This window comes from Lissotriton helveticus, chromosome 5_1 (assembly GCF_964261635.1).
Source record: "Lissotriton helveticus chromosome 5_1, aLisHel1.1, whole genome shotgun sequence".
Classification (NCBI taxonomy): domain Eukaryota; kingdom Metazoa; phylum Chordata; class Amphibia; order Caudata; family Salamandridae; genus Lissotriton; species Lissotriton helveticus.
In genome coordinates, this window is record NC_136065.1 from 993,791,009 (window position 1) to 993,811,925 (window position 20,917).

The window sequence follows — 20,917 nt, forward strand, 5'->3', positions numbered from 1 at the left end:
TGGGGATACCTATTTACAACACTGGAACCACCTGACCTGGTCCAAACATTAGAAATTATAGACCTAAGTTAGATCTTGGCAGGACTACTGTCATCACTCCGCAACGGAGATTCCAAGTACTCTATCAAGCTGACATAATCCCGCCTCCCTTATTTAGATGTATGCTGGCTAACTCTCTGTCTGCGATGACAGAGGGTTTACCATTGCGCTCACCGCTGCTGATATGGTTGACTCCTCTGCTGGTGAATAATACTCTGCCACCGTCAGGGCAGAGGGGTTGTGCTGACCCTATTTCGATTTCACAGTTGTGCTTGCAGTGTTCTAGTGGAGGTTTGCTGAAGGGGTGATTCCTTCGCGGGACAATTCCCGTGGCTTTTGGAACGATGCTAGCATCATACACCTGTTGTGATTTAGTTACTTGTTTTCACCTGCATACCACACTATAAAACTGACTCTATTTCAGACCATGATGCTTTCCAATTCCAGGACAGCAGATCTTTGTACCTGAGCACTTTTTCACTGAAGACAATTTTTTTGTCTTATGTTGCTGTTGTTTGTTCTTTTACTCCTTTTCCTTTACTATCTTGTGGGTCATTTAATTCATTTAAGTTTATTTTTTCAGAACAGCAGGGGAGAGAAATCCCTGTTTTACTGAGGGAGATTTGTCAGTCATGTTAGATGAAAATATTAGAGTAGAGCCACAATTGTTTTTAGCCCAAGTCCAAAAAACAACCATATCTCAGGAAAGGCAAATGTATGCCAGAATAGTTGACAGAGTGATTGCTGTAACAAATAAAATATTCACACAGGATGAAATTAGGAAGAGATGGAATTATTTGTAGAGGAGAGTGTGTTCCCCTGGCCTCCAACTGTCACAGTGAGGCCCAAATCACATATTGAGGGGGTGGTTCTCCCAGCCCCCCATTATAACTCTTTCGCTGGGAGGAGATCGTCTAGCAGTTTCTACATCCTGAAGGCTTGACAGGAATCCCTGGTAGAGTGAAGACTGCTAAGAAGTACTGTGTAATGTATCACTAAACCTATATTTCCTGTTTGCTTTGAAGTTAGCTGTTGCTAAGGTGTTTTTCTATTTTTTGTACATAGAAACTGAAATATATCAGTAACAGATTGTTTGACGTGTTTGTTTGAATGTATTGTGTTGCATGTAAGATAACAGATGGGAGACGGATGGCGTAACAGCCAGAGTTACTGACTTTGGACCTTCTTATCCTGGTTCAAGTCTCAGCGATGGCGCAACACCCTGTGATTCTGGGCAAATGTATTAATCTCACCTCGCCTAGGAACAGCGCCTAGAGACCTTCATGAGTGATTAGCCGCACTCTACAAATCCTAGTATTAGTATTACATGCAAACCTAAATATATCAGTAACAGCTTGTTTGTTTGAAAGGATTGTGGTGTATGTAAGATAACAGGTTTCAATCTCCATTACATTTCACATGAAATGATGCTTGTGTTTGTACACCAAATAACAAATAACATAAATGTGTTTCATATAGTAAATGTCTGCTCTTGCTTTATTGCAGATTTTCACTAGATGTGTTCGTTAGAATTTTGCAAATGTTGTGAATGTATCACTGAAAAATAAAACTACCTTGATGCCTTGTTTCTGTTTTGTGACAATGATATTGCAATGTAATTTTGCTCTTTCTCCCATTTCAATAATTTTTTTCACAAAGGGTAAAGTGTAATTTATTGAGCAATCTCTATTTAAAAGTCTCTTTTGAAAATTGTTTGTGTTGAAGGTTTGTATGTTGTCTTTTTCTTGTCATGTAATTAAATTGATGTTATTATTTGACCAAATCCAAGTTTGTTGAGCTAAAATGTTTAAGGTAGGTAAATGTGTAGGGTGAATATAAATGTTATATGTGAAAAATGTACTCTGCACTGTTAATAAATTGGGTAATGCTAAACATCCTTCTAAGGGGCCAACTCCAATGTGGGCAGGAAGGGCTCCTTCTGCCCGCATCGAAATGCGCCGTTTGGATTCCTTTCTGACTGAGCCATTCTGATGGACTCGGGCGGAAAGGAATCAGACTTGGTTTTCCGGATGGCTTATGATGGGCTCGGAGAGCCTATCCGCCATCAGGAAACCCTTCAGTATTCCCCCGTCCAGCTCTTTCTGGCCGTTTGAGTTTGATGGCAGTTTTCCACTGCCTTTTTGTGCCGGTATTTCTGGCACGAAAAGGCAGTGGGAAACTGTCTTTGGGTGCGTGGCTGCCAAATGGCGGCCTAGGGGCCACCTATGGTGCCCCCATGTTGATCCCTGCACCAGATGGCAGGCACCTTTAAGTGCCTGCCACAGGTGCAGGGATGAACTGCATCCTGCTCTTTCAATGAGAGCATGCATTCCATTCCATCGCATTCTACTTGCAGGTCTGTGACTGACGACAGGAGGTCGTTCGGTGACAGTTCCTGACCAATGTCGGACGGACTCCGGTCTATTTGACATTGGAATCAGGCCATAAGTTGTGTAAATGTATGCTTTTTAGCCAGCTAGGCCTTGGAATGGTTAATATAACATTTCTTCTCTCTAATGTGTAGTGTTGAAAGGTTGATACATTTCATGTGTAGTTAGTAAATGTTTATTTACATTTCAACATCTTCTTATCTGTTTATTTGACGTTGTTTTATATGCAATCTAAACTGTTAGTGTCAATAATTACAATACCACTGAAAGGTATAATCATGATATTGATTTCATTTTAGGTTACTACATTTTTTGTCTAAAACTCATTGTATGTGTAATCCACACTTTTACAATCAATGTATCTATTTTTTGACATTCATCATATGTCCAACAGGCATAGCATGTTGCCAAAATCTGGCACTGTTGACACCTGCACTCCAGCCCTGGACAAGGCCCTGCAGAGATGACTCCACTCCTGAAAGTCCGGTTGAAGAGGAATGGCCTGGTCTACCTGGGCACACGGGTCAAGTGCGTCTCACTTGGCCCACACCTACACTTCCCACCCCAGCTGTTACAACACCTCAGCTCACGAATACCTCCCCATCCTATGTCCAAACAAACTCCATGCCTATCTGGTGCTCCCCCAGTTGCTGTGAGACACTACCACCACCTACAGTTCAGCCAGGAGCCATTGGAATGGGGCACACTAGGTTAAGGTCACAGGGTTACAGGCTAGTGGGGGTACGAGTTGTGTTAGAGAACCTGTGGGCCAGCAAAGTGAGGCCTCTATGTTAACTGTCACCCAGGTCACCATCAACCAATTCTTGGGATCCCTCTATCAGTCCCCAGCCATGATGGGCCCGGTCCTTCCAGAGCTCTTGGAGATGAAGCAGTTGCAGAGGGAGCTCACTGTGCAGATGGGAAATCACAACTCACTATGGGTCCCTGCTTGGGGTACTGCAGGACATATTAAACCATATGAGCATGGCTTTTACAGCACCATCTTACCCTTTCTGCAGTCCCACAACATCTGAACCAACTACATCTGCTTCAGCCACAGAAAGGGAGGTCCTGTCACAACAAGAAACATTTGCAGCCACCTCAGTCCCTGCAACTGTGGCTCTACCGGCCTCCCACAGGAGCACACGTTCATCCAGATAACCCAGAGCGGATGGCAAGACTCCACCACCTTCACCAGCAAGATGATATAGAACCTAATTTCCAGTGTGTGACTATCGTTCATGCGCTAAACTATTTTGTGGATACTTTTACCTTTCTGATCCCAGTTGTATTTTGTACATTGGACTTCAATCAGTTTTTGTTTGTCACTAATGGTTTTATTCATCATGACTGCCTTCTCCTTTTATTGTTTGCTTTTTACCTTTTATCTTGTTTCAGTTAATTTGGTTTTGTTTAATAAAAGCAAGATTAACAAAGTTAAAGACTGGTGTTGTAGTCCTTTTATGTATTTATGCAATTTTATCCATTCCATCATGCATGTTAAATTGTGAACAATCAATTAATTGTTTTTTTATGAATGAAATGCAAGTAGGTGATGTTTTTCACAAACTTCTACCATGACAACAAAATGTAAACGCCAAAAACTCATCAACTAGTATTTTGCTATATTTGGAAAATGTTAGTCTGTCAAGTGTTCCCTAAACATTTCAAACCATACATCACCCAAAAACTTTACATTTCCAGTTCCACACCATGCCACCATGGGAGAAGGGGATATACTCAAAACAATCAGATTGAATAGCCAAAATATTATTGAATTATGTCATCAGCTGGAGCCAGATATGCTGCCTCACAATAGGAATTGCACAATAACAGCAATAGTCAGAAATCTTGGCAGTACTTAATTTGGTGGCATCAGGAGCATTTCACAGCCTATTTTAAGTGGCGTGCTCAAGACGTTAGTTCTACAATCAAGAGACACATCAGCAGCTTCATATACTTAACACAAAATGAGCATTTTGCAAAGGTGAAGGGAGATTGGTATGCTTTGGGCCGACTACCACTGCAGGTCAATGTTGTGTAACATGCAGCATGCCATGGTAATTTTGCATGCCTTATCTGGTGTGTAAAGGAGGGCTCCACTAGTCTTGTCCAGACATCGAAATATGGCCTTTATGAGCCCAAAAGCCCACTCCACTGGCCTCTGTTTTTTTCATGGGCCTCAATAGAGCAGACTTCCCCTTGCGGTGGTCGATTCCTCGGCGGTGCTAACAATCATGGTCAGTTAGAATAAATTGAATCTCCAATATGGGTTGAAAAATAAATTAGCAACAAATTGTAACACAATTTTAGCTCTTTAAACTTTACAAGAACCAAACAATGAAATGGCAGATAGTAGTTACCAACAAGCCAGTCTATCTCAGGTCCAAGTTGTGACAGTTGCAGGGGTACTCTGCTGTTCCGTAGTAGTAAAAAGGAATCATGGGCTGACCAAGGAAAATGCACACACATGCTTGGGATGCACAAATCTGGTAAGCAGACAACTTGCACAATGATTGAATGAGATTTCTTTCGATTGTGGTACACTTGTTCTCTGGCGGGTGGTGGCACTAAAGTAATATGTGTGCCACTTATTGCTCCAACCACATGTTGTATAACCGTGGGTGGAGGACTCTGCTCCACCCAGTATGCAGAGATTTGCCTACTCCGTGTTCCGCAGAGTAAGCAAATCTACGCACACTCCGCAATGGAGCGGAGTTTACCAGCCCCCGCCTGCAACCCCCAACTAAGAATTAAATAAATATAAATTATAAGTAAAATAATAAACACTTACCTTACCTGTGGCATCCCTGGGCTGCCATCCTTCTCTTCCTCAGCATTTCACGGTGACCTGCGCATTCCTTGCAAGAAATAAACATGTGCAGGCATGCACACATGCGCAGATCACCGTGAAACGCTGAGGAAGAGGAGGACGATAGCCCGGGGATGCCGCAGGCAACGTAAGTGTTTATTATTTTAATTATAATTTGTATTTATTTAATTCTTACTGGGGAGTGGAGGCGGGTGGCGGAGCGGACCTCTGCGTAGTGCCTCTCTGCCAGCTCCGCCCAGGGTTAATGCTGTAGGTTGCCCAAGGCATAAAAATCCCTCTTTACATTGGCAAAATCCTGACTGAAACTGTTGATATGTCTCATCATTGAAGAAAGAACTTCTTATAGCACACCACTAAAAGTTGATTGTGACATTCCACCAGATGCTGCCAGAGTGTGTTGGAATGATCCTGTGGCCACAAAATGGAGCACTGCCATTATTTGGACTATTGGTGGTATTGATGTGGGATTCATATTGTGAGGCAGATGATCTGGCTGCAGCTTTAGACATAAAACAATAATTGTTTACATATTCAATCTGAATCTTTTGATAATATTGCATTCTTCCATGATGACAAGGTCTGGAAAAGGTTAGAACACTTGAGGTGGTCATCATCTCACTCTACCTGGGTTCATATGTCTCCCTTGAAAAACAAAATATTGTTGTAAATGTTTTGCTAACATATTTTAAAATTAAACAACACTTTTACATGTAGTTTTCAATACATATAATTTTTTTGTAAATAATTATATGGGGCATTATTATTTTTAGCATTTTCTTTAATTCACATTTATTACATGCATGAATGATTACATTTTTAAATGTGTAAATAATACATTATCAGTGCCTTATTTACATATTTTTCTTTTTTCTGTAAAAATACCGTCAACAGGGGTATAAACACCACAGCGCAAAGCTTGCTTCCAACCACATTAAGGCAACACTTTTGACATGTAAACAAAGTAGCCACAATTGTTAACATGTGGTGACGCACTTTACAGTCATAAACACAGTATTCCATGATATAAAATGATGGCTGCCTTACTTCGCAATCAGGACTTTTGGAATTAGATGGCGTCAGCGGAAGTTGACCTCATAATGGGTGTGAAACTCTGTGATGGACCCAGCCATAGCTTAAAGTGTGTGAAAGCAGTGTTGGACAGCCAATGGGTGTGTCTGTCGATGATCATGTATGTCATGTATATATACACAGCATTTAAAAAAAAAGCTCACTTACCTCTTAACATGGCAGCAAACAAGACCTCCTCAACTGTTGCTGCTGTTTCCAACATCTGGGAGTCAGTAACGATGCCAAGCAGAGCAGGTGACAGGGTCCCACTTGTCTCACCAGAGGAGCTGGGGTTGCTGGCAACTGAGGCTCTATCTATGTACTGCTAACTCTGTGGCTGACCAGAAGAACAGTCAGATGCTTTAAATGTATTTCTAAAGTAGCAAGAGCTGTCTAACTGTTTTTTTTAATACACAGGCTAGAATGCCCCTTGGAGTTCCTGAGTGAAGTGTGGTGATTGAACTGCTGTGTCATTTATTTTAAGCACATTATGATTAGAGAATACTAATACATTAGTATGTGTTTTGTGTTTGAATCCCTATATTTTATTTGGTTATATTTTTAGATATATCTATGTATATGTATGATTTTCATGTGGAATGTAAATTTGTCACATCATGTAAAAATAGAAAACACATTATTTCTTATTTACTTCTATACATAGATGTAATTTTATACATATCAAATGAAAATTATGTTTGCTATGTGTATCATCTCACATATCACTCGGCTTAGAATTAGGTGTCTCCAAGCAGTCATTTACCAGCTACCAGTAACTCTATGCAACTTCAAAGAAGCTCACAGCATTGAGTTATTTTTCAAATGAGCATAAAGTCATATTTCATCTTAAAGTTAAGGGAAGGCTGTATTCATATGACATGATGATCATCAAGCTGCAGATAGCAGGGCCTGACAATGAGCAATGCTGAGTCAGATTTGGGGTCCAGGCTGGGGATGAGTCACAGTGGTGAACAACTGAAGCACTGAGGTATTGTACTCTTAGAAACAAATGTCATGTTAAAACAAACTTGGAGTTATACACAACATGATGCTCATGAATGCTTTTAAATGGAACAAAAAATCAAATGGAGGATAATTAATCACGCTCTCACTGACGCACATGGCAGCTCTTTTCAGATTGCCCGTAGCCTTTGTATTTAGTTTAAACCATAGTATCTAGCTCTATGGACATTAGGCTTTAAGTTATTGTAGCTGGGAGTGGGGTGTCTGGTTCAAATGAGCAAGTAATTTAGCCATCAGTATTTCAGAATGCTATTCACTGATGAGAAATAGCTTGCGGTTGATGTAATATAATTGTGTTACATCAATACAGAGAAACAACAATTCACAAAACAATTCTTTTTTTCTTTCATTTCTTGTATCCATACAGGACAGCGCCTATCAGAAAAAGAAGATATGGAAAGCCTTTGTAAAGAAGGTGCGGACCCTGGTGGTCTACCAGCACCATGGGATTCCTGTCACAAGAGGTGGGAGGACCTACAATGCTGGACAAAGAAGTCATCAGAAGTCCAGATCGGCAAATCCTCCCAACGTGGGAAGCGCGTGTGCCACACCCTCACTCCCCCAGGAGCCAGCATAATTGCAGTGGCCTATTCAGACTTTAATGGGCAGTTGAGAGCCCAACAGCAGCATCAAGGGAGTACGTTCTAGTGTGAGCTCTACAGGTCAAATAACACATTTTTGATACAGCATCTAATTTTGCATTAAACGTTAAGGTTGACACATGTCCAAAGCAGAAGAAGAGTTCTTGAAGGTGCAACTTTTGTACAAGGGGTATGATGATGTGATTTGTGGAAAAGGATACAACATGATTCTGTTCACTACCAAACGACTGGTTTCAGTAGACACATGCCTGCCTAAAGAACAAATATACATGAGTTTGCTTAATCTTTAAAGGAACAGTTGTCCTCAACAGTCCTCTAGTCTTTATTGTGTCAGGTGTGATGCTCTTTCACTATTGTGAATAATGTAAAGTTATCCCTATTACAGGTTACATAGCATAAAATGTACTGATGATATGGTGGATGTTCCAAACATCACATTTGTAAGTCTGTATTATACCCAAGAGTGAGCAAGTGAGCCAAAAAGTCTAGTAACATCAGATAAATTGGCTACATTTTAGTTTCAAAACATATCCCAAACAGGTTTTTATTATAAAACGCTTAACCGTGGTGGCAATTCCGCCACGGGGGCGCGGCGGTTTAGCGCAGTGGCCAGGGCCGCGACGGCCAATATACGTGCGCAGTACTACGGAGGTAGTGCACGCGACGGCGTAGGGGTTAAACACTATTTCATTCTTGTTAAAACTGACAGGTTTGCATGATGTCTTACTCCTTTACACGTGTGCATGTAAGCCAGTCCATTTATTGGAAAATATTTGTGAGCTACATACAAATTTTGGAACAACACAGAGAGGAATGTGCACACATTGGTGACAGAGTAACACATCCCCAAACCCCTTTACAATGTCCTTAGCTATATGCAGATGATAAATCAATGATGGAGTAGCATTGAATACTTAACCCCTTCCCTGTGGGGCTGATTCCCGCTGTGCTGGGAGGAGGAGGGGCGCGCGCAGCGGCGCTGTGCTCATGACGAGCTGAGCTCATCATGACCACACCCGTTTAATAGAACGCTCAGCACAGCGGGGGAATTAGCCATGCGTGTGAGCGCCGCGCGTGTCATGACGAGCTCAGCTCGTCATGAGCACAGCTGCACCATGACTCATGACGAGCTGAGCACGTCATGAGCACGGAAGAGGTTAAAGAGACTTTTAAGTATAGAATGTTCCATCACATATATGTATGAGTATCCCATCTGGAAAACTCAAAATCAAGTCCAACTCATGACACATTAGGCATATGTAGAAATGCATCAATGTGTCATATGTTGCATGTTGTGATTCACATTTGAATCTTTGCAACAAAAATTATAAATGAAGTAGTGTATATAATTTCACAATGATAAAACAAACTTCAAATAATAAGAAATATTTAGGAGTCAAATGTGAAAATGGTTTTGCTCAGTGGATTAGAAATGTATCAAGCCCACTGTATTTACTACATTATAAAGGGGGGGTAGAACCCATGCAATCGTGGGGACCTGGGCGTCAAGTGGTAAATATATAGAGGGGTCCCCGTGAGAAGGAATTATTTATACACAAACAATAAAAATTCCAAGAAAACTAAGATAGTACTCAAAGGAAAAAAGATGTTGTCATTTATTCAACAACACAGGATAACAATTTAAAGCAATATTTGCAATCATTTAGAAGTAAAACGAGAAATCGAAAAAATGAAAAGGCCCCAAGAAAGGGAGGGAAAGAGGTGTGCTCAAAGGCTGTGTGAAAGATTATAAAGATAGTACACAGACTTAAACATAATGTACATATATCCCAAGATCAACAAAGAATTACAAATTATTCCAAGAAACCAAAACGGCCTACATCAATTAAGGCAAGTATTTGGGCAAGTATTACAAAAGAGGTGGGGCATTCCACGGTCACATGTATAAATCAATCACATACAGGAAATGTGCCGGATGTCCCAAAATGAAGTGGTGTCGACGTTTCGACCCCTGTTTGTAGGATAAATGCAGTCCTTTGCCGGGGTCTTCATCAGGACCGTAGTAGTGGGGGAAGGGACGAAGAGGGGCCGTCCTATCTGAAAAATGTAAACCCATGTCAGGGGATGGAGTATAAACTTTAAAAACTAAACAGTCTTTGTACTGTACACCAAGGAGGTGACTTAGTTAAAACCAAACTAAAGCCATGGAGTCCGGGTCATAGGACCTCTGGACAAAGGGACCAAAAAGCAGAATATGTAATTTATCCATAAACATGCTTGTAAATTAATTATATTATACAATACATCAGAGGCACATTAGCCAAGCATTAATGATGTCCACGCAAAATGGGGGACCAGTTAGCAATTCATGTAGTGATACGGGACTCAGATTGACTCTCAAACAAATAAAGACCTTAGTTCCCGAGGTGGGTCTCAATGTGTAAAGAGAAATGTGGGTGGTTACCTGAAGTGGAATGAAACACACTCCATAAAATTCAACTGGAAGAGCTGCCGGTTTTTTAATAATTGTACAGCTGGGCAAGTCTAAATAAAACCATTGAGTTCACGTTAGTTAGTGTTACCTCTGCTGGTATATAGTTTTATCTAAGACAATTAAACAGATGGAATTACCTTAGTCTATACTACCCAACTTGTAGTAATATTGCAGGCAGGCAAAAGCGCTGTGCTGATTCAATTAGCTGTAGATTTAAAGTATAGACACATTGATTAACATACGAGCGCAACGCGAAAGTCTGACAAGCAGACACCACATTCGCGTATGTCCGTACCTTTTGGAGTTCGTACAATGCTTTACGAACTGGAGAGCTGAATGCAGGAAGACCGGTCGACTCCGTGTCGTCACAATCAGGTCCTGAAACAACCATGAGGGATCGTAAGTGACTAAATATTAGCTCCTCAGAAAACCGTAACAAGCGGGACCTAAGAGTTCTACACTTACTCAGAATTTGGGCGCGAGGCAGCAGAGCGTCTTGCTGCAGTCGTGACTCCCAACACTGTTCAACAGCTACGCAGAGCAGCAAGGCTTCTCGCTATGGGTAAATCACCACACTCCGCAAGCCGCTACGCGGAGTTTGGGGGCGGGGCTTACGGCGTAGCGTGAGTCAGTAAAAATAAAGGAAAGACTCGAATGTGGTAGGGACGTGATCCTATCCTCAATTGCTCGCAATAATGGTTGGAAGCTTAAGAAAAAAGTTACATGTAAAGTCTAGAATGCCACCATTTCACGCAGTATTTCATATTAGCTCACATGTATGATTAAAATCTTTCAGAAAATTAGCGCTCACATAAAGCCCATCTGAGCGAGCGAAAGTTAGATTTACACATATAGATAGAGGAAATTGTCAGAGAATTTAAACTCGCGCACAACCCATGCAAGGGAGTGAAGGCGAGCGCACACACTAGAATTTACTTATTTATAGGTTACAAATCAGTAGGTGTTTGTTAAGAAAAATAGGAACAAACAATATTAGCACTCAATATTAACCCTTGATATTCTGCGGTACCCTTGTGGGAAAATACTCGTGCACCTGTCTCGCAGGATGGTGTAGACGAGTTACCTGGATTAATCAAATGGTTAAATGAATGGGAATAACCAGTAGGGTGTGTGGAGATTATCAGTATGACTTATATGTGGCAGTGAGTTAATTTGTCATCTCAATGCGGCCAATTGTGCAAGGCTGCCGTCCTGTTCATTTAGGCCATTTTTGATGGAGTCCAGAAGAGACATCCATTTGCATTCTCGTACGTTAAGCACAGCAGCTAGATTTCCGCCTCTCCTCCCTAAGGACACTTTCTCGATTACCAACCACCGTAGATCTTTTACGGTGTGCCCAGCGGTCTGCCAGTGATCTACCAGGGGGGCACCTAGAACCTTGCAACGTAGTCTGCTGCAATGTGCAGAAATCCGGGATTTAATTTTTTGCTGGGTTTGCCCCACATATACTTTGCTACATGGGCATGTTATTATATAAATCACACTGTCGGTATTACAATTAGTGTGATGTTTTAGTCTGAAAGTTTGTTGTCCATGGGTGAAGGTCTTGGTCTGGATGGTTGTCTCGCAAGCGATACAGGTCCCACATCTAAAGTGACCTATCACAGGTGGTAAGTTCCATAGGCTTGTAAGTGTTGGAGAGCTCTCCGGTTCCAGGTATGAATGGACCACCATGTCTCGAATGTTTCTAGATCTCTTAAAAGAGTGGAGAGGGAGCTGTGGTTGATCAATCTCGTGAGCTATTAGAGGCCAATTCTGGTTGATCACTTTTTTGACATCATTACTCCTTGTAGTGAAGGTGGTGACACAAATCATCCGGTTCATCTCAGGGTCCATGCGACCTTCTGGATTCAGCAAATTCTCTCTCGGGTTATACCAGGCTCGCTTTCTAGCGCGTCTCACCATGCGTGTTGGATAACCCCGTGAAACTAGGCGGTCTTTGAGGATCTCTGATTCCTTGAGATAGTCAGTACGAGAGGAACAATTTCTTCTAATTCTCAGGAATTGTCCTACAGGAAGGTTGTCTCTGAGGCCTCTCGGATGGTGGCTACCATAATGTAATAGAGAGTTCCTCTCTGTCGGTTTCCTGTACAACGTTGTAAGAAGCTTTCCGTTTTCCGCATAGATTGAGATGTCAAGGAAGGGTATTAATTTATTGCTCGACTCAAGCGTGAATTGGATATTGGTGTTCCGTTGGTTCAACCAGGTGTGATACTCGTTCAATTGATCGCCGTTTCCTTGCCAAATACACAGAACATCATCGATGTATCTGACCCAGAGGGTCAGCATGGATGAAAAAGGATTATTCGATGAGAAAACGTGTTCCTGCTCAAAGTGATCCATATAAATAATGGCCAAATTGGGAGCAAATGTTGCGCCCATGGCTACGCCCTTGGATTGTACGTAGAACTTCTCTTGGAAAATGAAGAAGTTTTTCATCATAGCTATGTTCAGTAGGTCGATGATAAACTCCGTTGGGACCTGAAAGGGAGCAGGTCTATGATTCAGTGCAACCTCCATTACATCTAGGGCCTCTTGTTGAGGAATACTAGTGTACAGTGATATAATATCACATGTGACCAATAGCATAGTGGCAGGGTCAAAAGGTCTCTCATCAATCATTTGGATGACTTGGGTCGTATCACGTAAGTAGGCTCTTGTATTCAAGGCAAGTGGCTTCAGAAAAAAGTCTATGTATTTGCATAGCGGCTCTAGTATTGAGCCACACCCGGATACTATTGGTCGCCCGGGGGGGCTGTCAAGGTTTTTGTGGACCTTTGGCAAGGTGTAAATGGTTGCCAACCTTGGGGATTGTTGATTCAAGAATTTGAACTCCTGGTCACTCAAAAAACCCGATGCCAAACCTTTTTGTGTGATGGAGAGAATCATACCGGCTATCTCTTTTGATGGATCATTAGGTATCTCTTGGTAGCTGACTCCGTCATACAATTGTCTATGGATTTCTTCTTTATACTTGGATAGATCCTGGACAACGATTGCCCCGCCTTTATCGGCGGGTTTAATGATGACTTGTTGGTTGGAGGACAAATCCGTAAGTGCTTGTTTTTCTTTTTGGCTGAGGTTGAATCTAACAAACTTTTTGGTGTTTAATGTCTGTTCAGCTGCTTTTGTGACTATATCCTCAAACGCAAGTATTCTCGGGCTCATGGCATAGGTAGGTGGAAAGAATGTAGATGGCTCCCTTAAGCCAGTGATGGATCCTTGCCGTCTAGCTGTTTGATTCCGAAAGAAATACCGTAGGCGAATCTTCCTGAAGAATCTACAAAGTTCAGTTTTCAGTTGGAATTTGTTGGCTGTAGCTGTGGGCACGTAAGAGAGACCTTTACTTAATACCTTAACTTCTTCCTCTTTAAGTTGGTAGGACGAGATATTAATCACAGGGTTATCCTTAATGGAAGGTACTGGAAGGATGTTCGTAGCTGTTCCCATCACCACCGGTATGTGTTCCTCCGGGTCGAGATTTCGCCATGTGGCTCTGCCCGAAATGTCACCTGTTTCGGTGATTTGCCTCTGTTGCTGTCCCAACCTTGGTTCTGTTGCTGGCCTCTCCCTTGACCCCGGTTCCAATTGGTACCCCGACCTCGAGGGGGACGCCATTGTCCACGGCCCTGCTCTAAAAAATGAGGTTGGAATTGAGGGGGGTATTGTTGGTAGTTGGTATCCCCAGGTGGATAGTTGTAGGAGGTACTAGGTCCGGCCTCACTGTCACTGCCGGAACTGTATGAAGAATCCGAAAAGGTGGAAAAATTCCGTCTGCCTCTGAAGCCCCCGCGGCCTCGGTTGGAGAAGCGACCTTGTGTGTCCTGCTTATAATAATCTGGCTGCAGATAGGGATACACAGATTTCTTGTCAAAGGTTCTCAAATCTCTCGCTAATTTCTCCAATTTTTTGGTCTGGGCGGTTATATCAAATTCCTTGATTGATGCTTCTAGATTCTCCAGAGCTTCCTTACTTTTAGTCAGGGTACTGTCACCTAGGATCTCAGCTTTGAGATCTGCAATTTCTTTGCTGAGTGACACTACTTGTTCAGCAGCTGTCTCCACTCCCAGCACCATCCAGTGCCGGGAGCAATTATTAGCCACGTAACTAAACCCTTCTTTAAATTTAGGGACGTCTATAAAAATTGCAGGTTCGATCTTAATTTGCAACCCTACTGGTATGATGTTCTCCTGCAGGTACTTAGTAAACAGGTGTCCGTGTAATCTGGTACGGATGAGCTTCTTCTCTAGTCTCTCTAGACGAGATATTTTGTCGTTCAGAGTGACATCAATAATGGGTGCAGTGGTGGATAGAAAAGTGGTGGATAGGTCTTTAGTGAGTTGGCTAATGTATGCCTCTGTGTAGGATAGGATCTCGAGATCCGCCATGGCAAAGTAGAATTAATCTACGTAAACCTCGCAGGTAGGCACCTGCTCGGAAGTCGGGGTACCAATTGGAACCGGGGTCAAGGGAGAGGCCAGCAACAGAACCAAGGTTGGGACAGCAACAGAGGCAAATCACCGAAACAGGTGACATTTCGGGCAGAGCCACATGGCGAAATCTCGACCCGGAGGAACACATACCGGTGGTGATGGGAACAGCTACGAACATCCTTCCAGTACCTTCCATTAAGGATAACCCTGTGATTAATATCTCGTCCTACCAACTTAAAGAGGAAGAAGTTAAGGTATTAAGTAAAGGTCTCTCTTACGTGCCCACAGCTACAGCCAACAAATTCCAACTGAAAACTGAACTTTGTAGATTCTTCAGGAAGATTCGCCTACGGTATTTCTTTCGGAATCAAACAACTAGACGGCAAGGATCCATCACTGGCTTAAGGGAGCCATCTACATTCTTTCCACCTACCTATGCCATGAGCCCGAGAATACTTGCGTTTGAGGATATAGTCACAAAAGCAGCTGAACAGACATTAAACACCAAAAAGTTTGTGGGATTCAACCTCAGCCAAAAAGAAAAACAAGCACTTACGGATTTGTCCTCCAACCAACAAGTCATCATTAAACCCGCCGATAAAGGCGGGGCAATCGTTGTCCAGGATCTATCCAAGTATAAAGAAGAAATCCATAGACAATTGTATGACGGAGTCAGCTACCAAGAGATACCTAATGATCCATCAAAAGAGATAGCCGGTATGATTCTCTCCATCACACAAAAAGGTTTGGCATCGGGTTTTTTGAGTGACCAGGAGTTCAAATTCTTGAATCAACAATCCCCAAGGTTGGCAACCATTTACACCTTGCCAAAGGTCCACAAAAACCTTGACAGCCCCCCCGGGCGACCAATAGTATCCGGGTGTGGCTCAATACTAGAGCCGCTATGCAAATACATAGACTTTTTTCTGAAGCCACTTGCCTTGAATACAAGAGCCTACTTACGTGATACGACCCAAGTCATCCAAATGATTGATGAGAGACCTTTTGACCCTGCCACTATGCTATTGGTCACATGTGATATTATATCACTGTACACTAGTATTCCTCAACAAGAGGCCCTAGATGTAATGGAGGTTGCACTGAATCATAGACCTGCTCCCTTTCAGGTCCCAACGGAGTTTATCATCGACCTACTGAACATAGCTATGATGAAAAACTTCTTCATTTTCCAAGAGAAGTTCTACGTACAATCCAAGGGCGTAGCCATGGGCGCAACATTTGCTCCCAATTTGGCCATTATTTATATGGATCACTTTGAGCAGGAACACGTTTTCTCATCGAATAATCCTTTTTCATCCATGCTGACCCTCTGGGTCAGATACATCGATGATGTTCTGTGTATTTGGCAAGGAAACGGCGATCAATTGAACGAGTATCACACCTGGTTGAACCAACGGAACACCAATATCCAATTCACGCTTGAGTCGAGCAATAAATTAATACCCTTCCTTGACATCTCAATCTATGCGGAAAACGGAAAGCTTCTTACAACGTTGTACAGGAAACCGACAGAGAGGAACTCTCTATTACATTATGGTAGCCACCATCCGAGAGGCCTCAGAGACAACCTTCCTGTAGGACAATTCCTGAGAATTAGAAGAAATTGTTCCTCTCGTACTGACTATCTCAAGGAATCAGAGATCCTCAAAGACCGCCTAGTTTCACGGGGTTATCCAACACGCATGGTGAGACGCGCTAGAAAGCGAGCCTGGTATAACCCGAGAGAGAATTTGCTGAATCCAGAAGGTCGCATGGACCCTGAGATGAACCGGATGATTTGTGTCACCACCTTCACTACAAGGAGTAATGATGTCAAAAAAGTGATCAACCAGAATTGGCCTCTAATAGCTCACGAGATTGATCAACCACAGCTCCCTCTCCACTCTTTTAAGAGATCTAGAAACATTCGAGACATGGTGGTCCATTCATACCTGGAACCGGAGAGCTCTCCAACACTTACAAGCCTATGGAACTTACCACCTGTGATAGGTCACTTTAGATGTGGGACCTGTATCGCTTGCGAGACAACCATCCAGACCAAGACCTTCACCCATGGACAACAAACTTTCAGACTAAAACATCACACTAATTGTAATACCGACAGTGTGATTTATATAATAACATGCCCATGTAGCAAAGTATATGTGGGGCAAACCCAGCAAAAAATTAAATCCCGGATTTCTGCACATTGCAGCAGACTACGTTGCAAGGTTCTAGGTGCCCCCCTGGTAGATCACTGGCAGACCGCTGGGCACACCGTAAAAGATCTACGGTGGTTGGTAATCGAGAAAGTGTCCTTAGGGAGGAGAGGCGGAAATCTAGCTGCTGTGCTTAACGTACGAGAATGCAAATGGATGTCTCTTCTGGACTCCATCAAAAATGGCCTAAATGAACAGGACGGCAGCCTTGCACAATTGGCCGCATTGAGATGACAAATTAACTCACTGCCACATATAAGTCATACTGATAATCTCCACACACCCTACTGGTTATTCCCATTCATTTAACCATTTGATTAATCCAGGTAACTCGTCTACACCATCCTGCGAGACAGGTGCACGAGTATTTTCCCACAAGGGTACCGCAGAATATCAAGGGTTAATATTGAGTGCTAATATTGTTTGTTCCTATTTTTCTTAACAAACACCTACTGATTTGTAACCTATAAATAAGTAAATTCTAGTGTGTGCGCTCGCCTTCACTCCCTTGCATGGGTTGTGCGCGAGTTTAAATTCTCTGACAATTTCCTCTATCTATATGTGTAAATCTAACTTTCGCTCGCTCAGATGGGCTTTATGTGAGCGCTAATTTTCTGAAAGATTTTAATCATACATGTGAGCTAATATGAAATACTGCGTGAAATGGTGGCGTTCTAGACTTTACATGTAACTTTTTTCTTAAGCTTCCAACCATTATTGCGAGCAATTGAGGATAGGATCACGTCCCTACCACATTCGAGTCTTTCCTTTATTTTTACTGACTCACGCTACGCCGTAAGCCCCGCCCCCAAACTCCGCGTAGCGGCTTGCGGAGTGTGGTGATTTACCCATAGCGAGAAGCCTTGCTGCTCTGCGTAGCTGTTGAACAGTGTTGGGAGTCACGACTGCAGCAAGACGCTCTGCTGCCTCGCGCCCAAATTCTGAGTAAGTGTAGAACTCTTAGGTCCCGCTTGTTACGGTTTTCTGAGGAGCTAATATTTAGTCACTTACGATCCCTCATGGTTGTTTCAGGACCTGATTGTGACGACACGGAGTCGACCGGTCTTCCTGCATTCAGCTCTCCAGTTCGTAAAGCATTGTACGAACTCCAAAAGGTACGGACATACGCGAATGTGGTGTCTGCTTGTCAGACTTTCGCGTTGCGCTCGTATGTTAATCAATGTGTCTATACTTTAAATCTACAGCTAATTGAATCAGCACAGCGCTTTTGCCTGCCTGCAATATTACTACAAGTTGGGTAGTATAGACTAAGGTAATTCCATCTGTTTAATTGTCTTAGATAAAACTATATACCAGCAGAGGTAACACTAACTAACGTGAACTCAATGGTTTTATTTAGACTTGCCCAGCTGTACAATTATTAAAAAACCGGCAGCTCTTCCAGTTGAATTTTATGGAGTGTGTTTCATTCCACTTCAGGTAACCACCCACATTTCTCTTTACACATTGAGACCCACCTCGGGAACTAAGGTCTTTATTTGTTTGAGAGTCAATCTGAGTCCCGTATCACTACATGAATTGCTAACTGGTCCCCCATTTTGCGTGGACATCATTAATGCTTGGCTAATGTGCCTCTGATGTATTGTATAATATAATTAATTTACAAGCATGTTTATGGATAAATTACATATTCTGCTTTTTGGTCCCTTTGTCCAGAGGTCCTATGACCCGGACTCCATGGCTTTAGTTTGGTTTTAACTAAGTCACCTCCTTGGTGTACAGTACAAAGACTGTTTAGTTTTTAAAGTTTATACTCCATCCCCTGACATGGGTTTACATTTTTCAGATAGGACGGCCCCTCTTCGTCCCTTCCCCCACTACTACGGTCCTGATGAAGACCCCGGCAAAGGACTGAATTTATCCTACAAACAGGGGTCGAAACGTCGACACCACTTCATTTTGGGACATCCGGCACATTTCCTGTATGTGATTGATTTATACATGTGACCGTGGAATGCCCCACCTCTTTTGTAATACTTGCCCAAATACTTGCCTTAATTGATGTAGGCCGTTTTGGTTTCTTGGAATAATTTGTAATTCTTTGTTGATCTTGGGATATATGTACATTATGTTTAAGTCTGTGTACTATCTTTATAATCTTTCACACAGCCTTTGAGCACACCTCTTTCCCTCCCTTTCTTGGGGCCTTTTCATTTTTTCGATTTCTCGTTTTACTTCTAAATGATTGCAAATATTGCTTTAAATTGTTATCCTGTGTTGTTGAATAAATGACAACATCTTTTTTCCTTTGAGTACTATCTTAGTTTTCTTGGAATTTTTATTGTTTGTGTATAAATAATTCCTTCTCACGGGGACCCCTCTATATATTTACCACTTGACGCCCAGGTCCCCACGATTGCATGGGTTCTACCCCCCCTTTATAATGTCTTCCGAGCAGGTGCCTACCTGCGAGGTTTACGTAGATTAATTCTACTTTGCCATGGCGGATCTCGAGATCCTATCCTACACAGAGGCATACATTAGCCAACTCACTAAAGACCTATCCACCACTTTTCTATCCACCACTGCACCCATTATTGATGTCACTCTGAACGACAAAATATCTCGTCTAGAGAGACTAGAGAAGAAGCTCATCCGTACCAGATTACACGGACACCTGTTTACTAAGTACCTGCAGGAGAACATCATACCAGTAGGGTTGCAAATTAAGATCGAACCTGCAATTTTTATAGACGTCCCTAAATTTAAAGAAGGGTTTAGTTACGTGGCTAATAATTGCTCCCGGCACTGGATGGTGCTGGGAGTGGAGACAGCTGCTGAACAAGTAGTGTCACTCAGCAAAGAAATTGCAGATCTCAAAGCTGAGATCCTAGGTGACAGTACCCTGACTAAAAGTAAGGAAGCTCTGGAGAATCTAGAAGCATCAATCAAGGAATTTGATATAACCGCCCAGACCAAAAAATTGGAGAAATTAGCGAGAGATTTGAGAACCTTTGACAAGAAATCTGTGTATCCCTATCTGCAGCCAGATTATTATAAGCAGGACACACAAGGTCGCTTCTCCAACCGAGGCCGCGGGGGCTTCAGAGGCAGACGGAATTTTTCCACCTTTTCGGATTCTTCATACAGTTCCGGCAGTGACAGTGAGGCCGGACCTAGTACCTCCTACAACTATCCACCTGGGGATACCAACTACCAACAATACCCCCCTCAATTCCAACCTCATTTTTTAGAGCAGGGCCGTGGACAATGGCGTCCCCCTCGAGGTCGGGGTACCAATTGGAACCGGGGTCAAGGGAGAGGCCAGCAACAGAACCAAGGTTGGGACAGCAACAGAGGCAAATCACCGAAACAGGTGACATTTCGGGCAGAGCCACATGGCGAAATCTCGACCCGGAGGAACACATACCGGTGGTGATGGGAACAGCTAAGAACATCCTTCCAGTACCTTCCATTAAGGATAACCCTGTGATTAATATCTCGTCCTACCAACTTAAAGAGGAAGAAGTTAAGGTATTAAGTAAAGGTCTCTCTTACGTGCCCACAGCTACAGCCAACAAATTCCAACTGAAAACTGAACTTTGTAGATTCTTCAGGAAGATTCGCCTACGGTATTTCTTTCGGAATCAAACAACTAGACGGCAAGGATCCATCACTGGCTTAAGGGAGCCATCTACATTCTTTCCACCTACCTATGCCATGAGCCCGAGAATACTTGCGTTTGAGGATATAGTCACAAAAGCAGCTGAACAGACATTAAACACCAAAAAGTTTGTGGGATTCAACCTCAGCCAAAAAGAAAAACAAGCACTTACGGATTTGTCCTCCAACCAACAAGTCATCATTAAACCC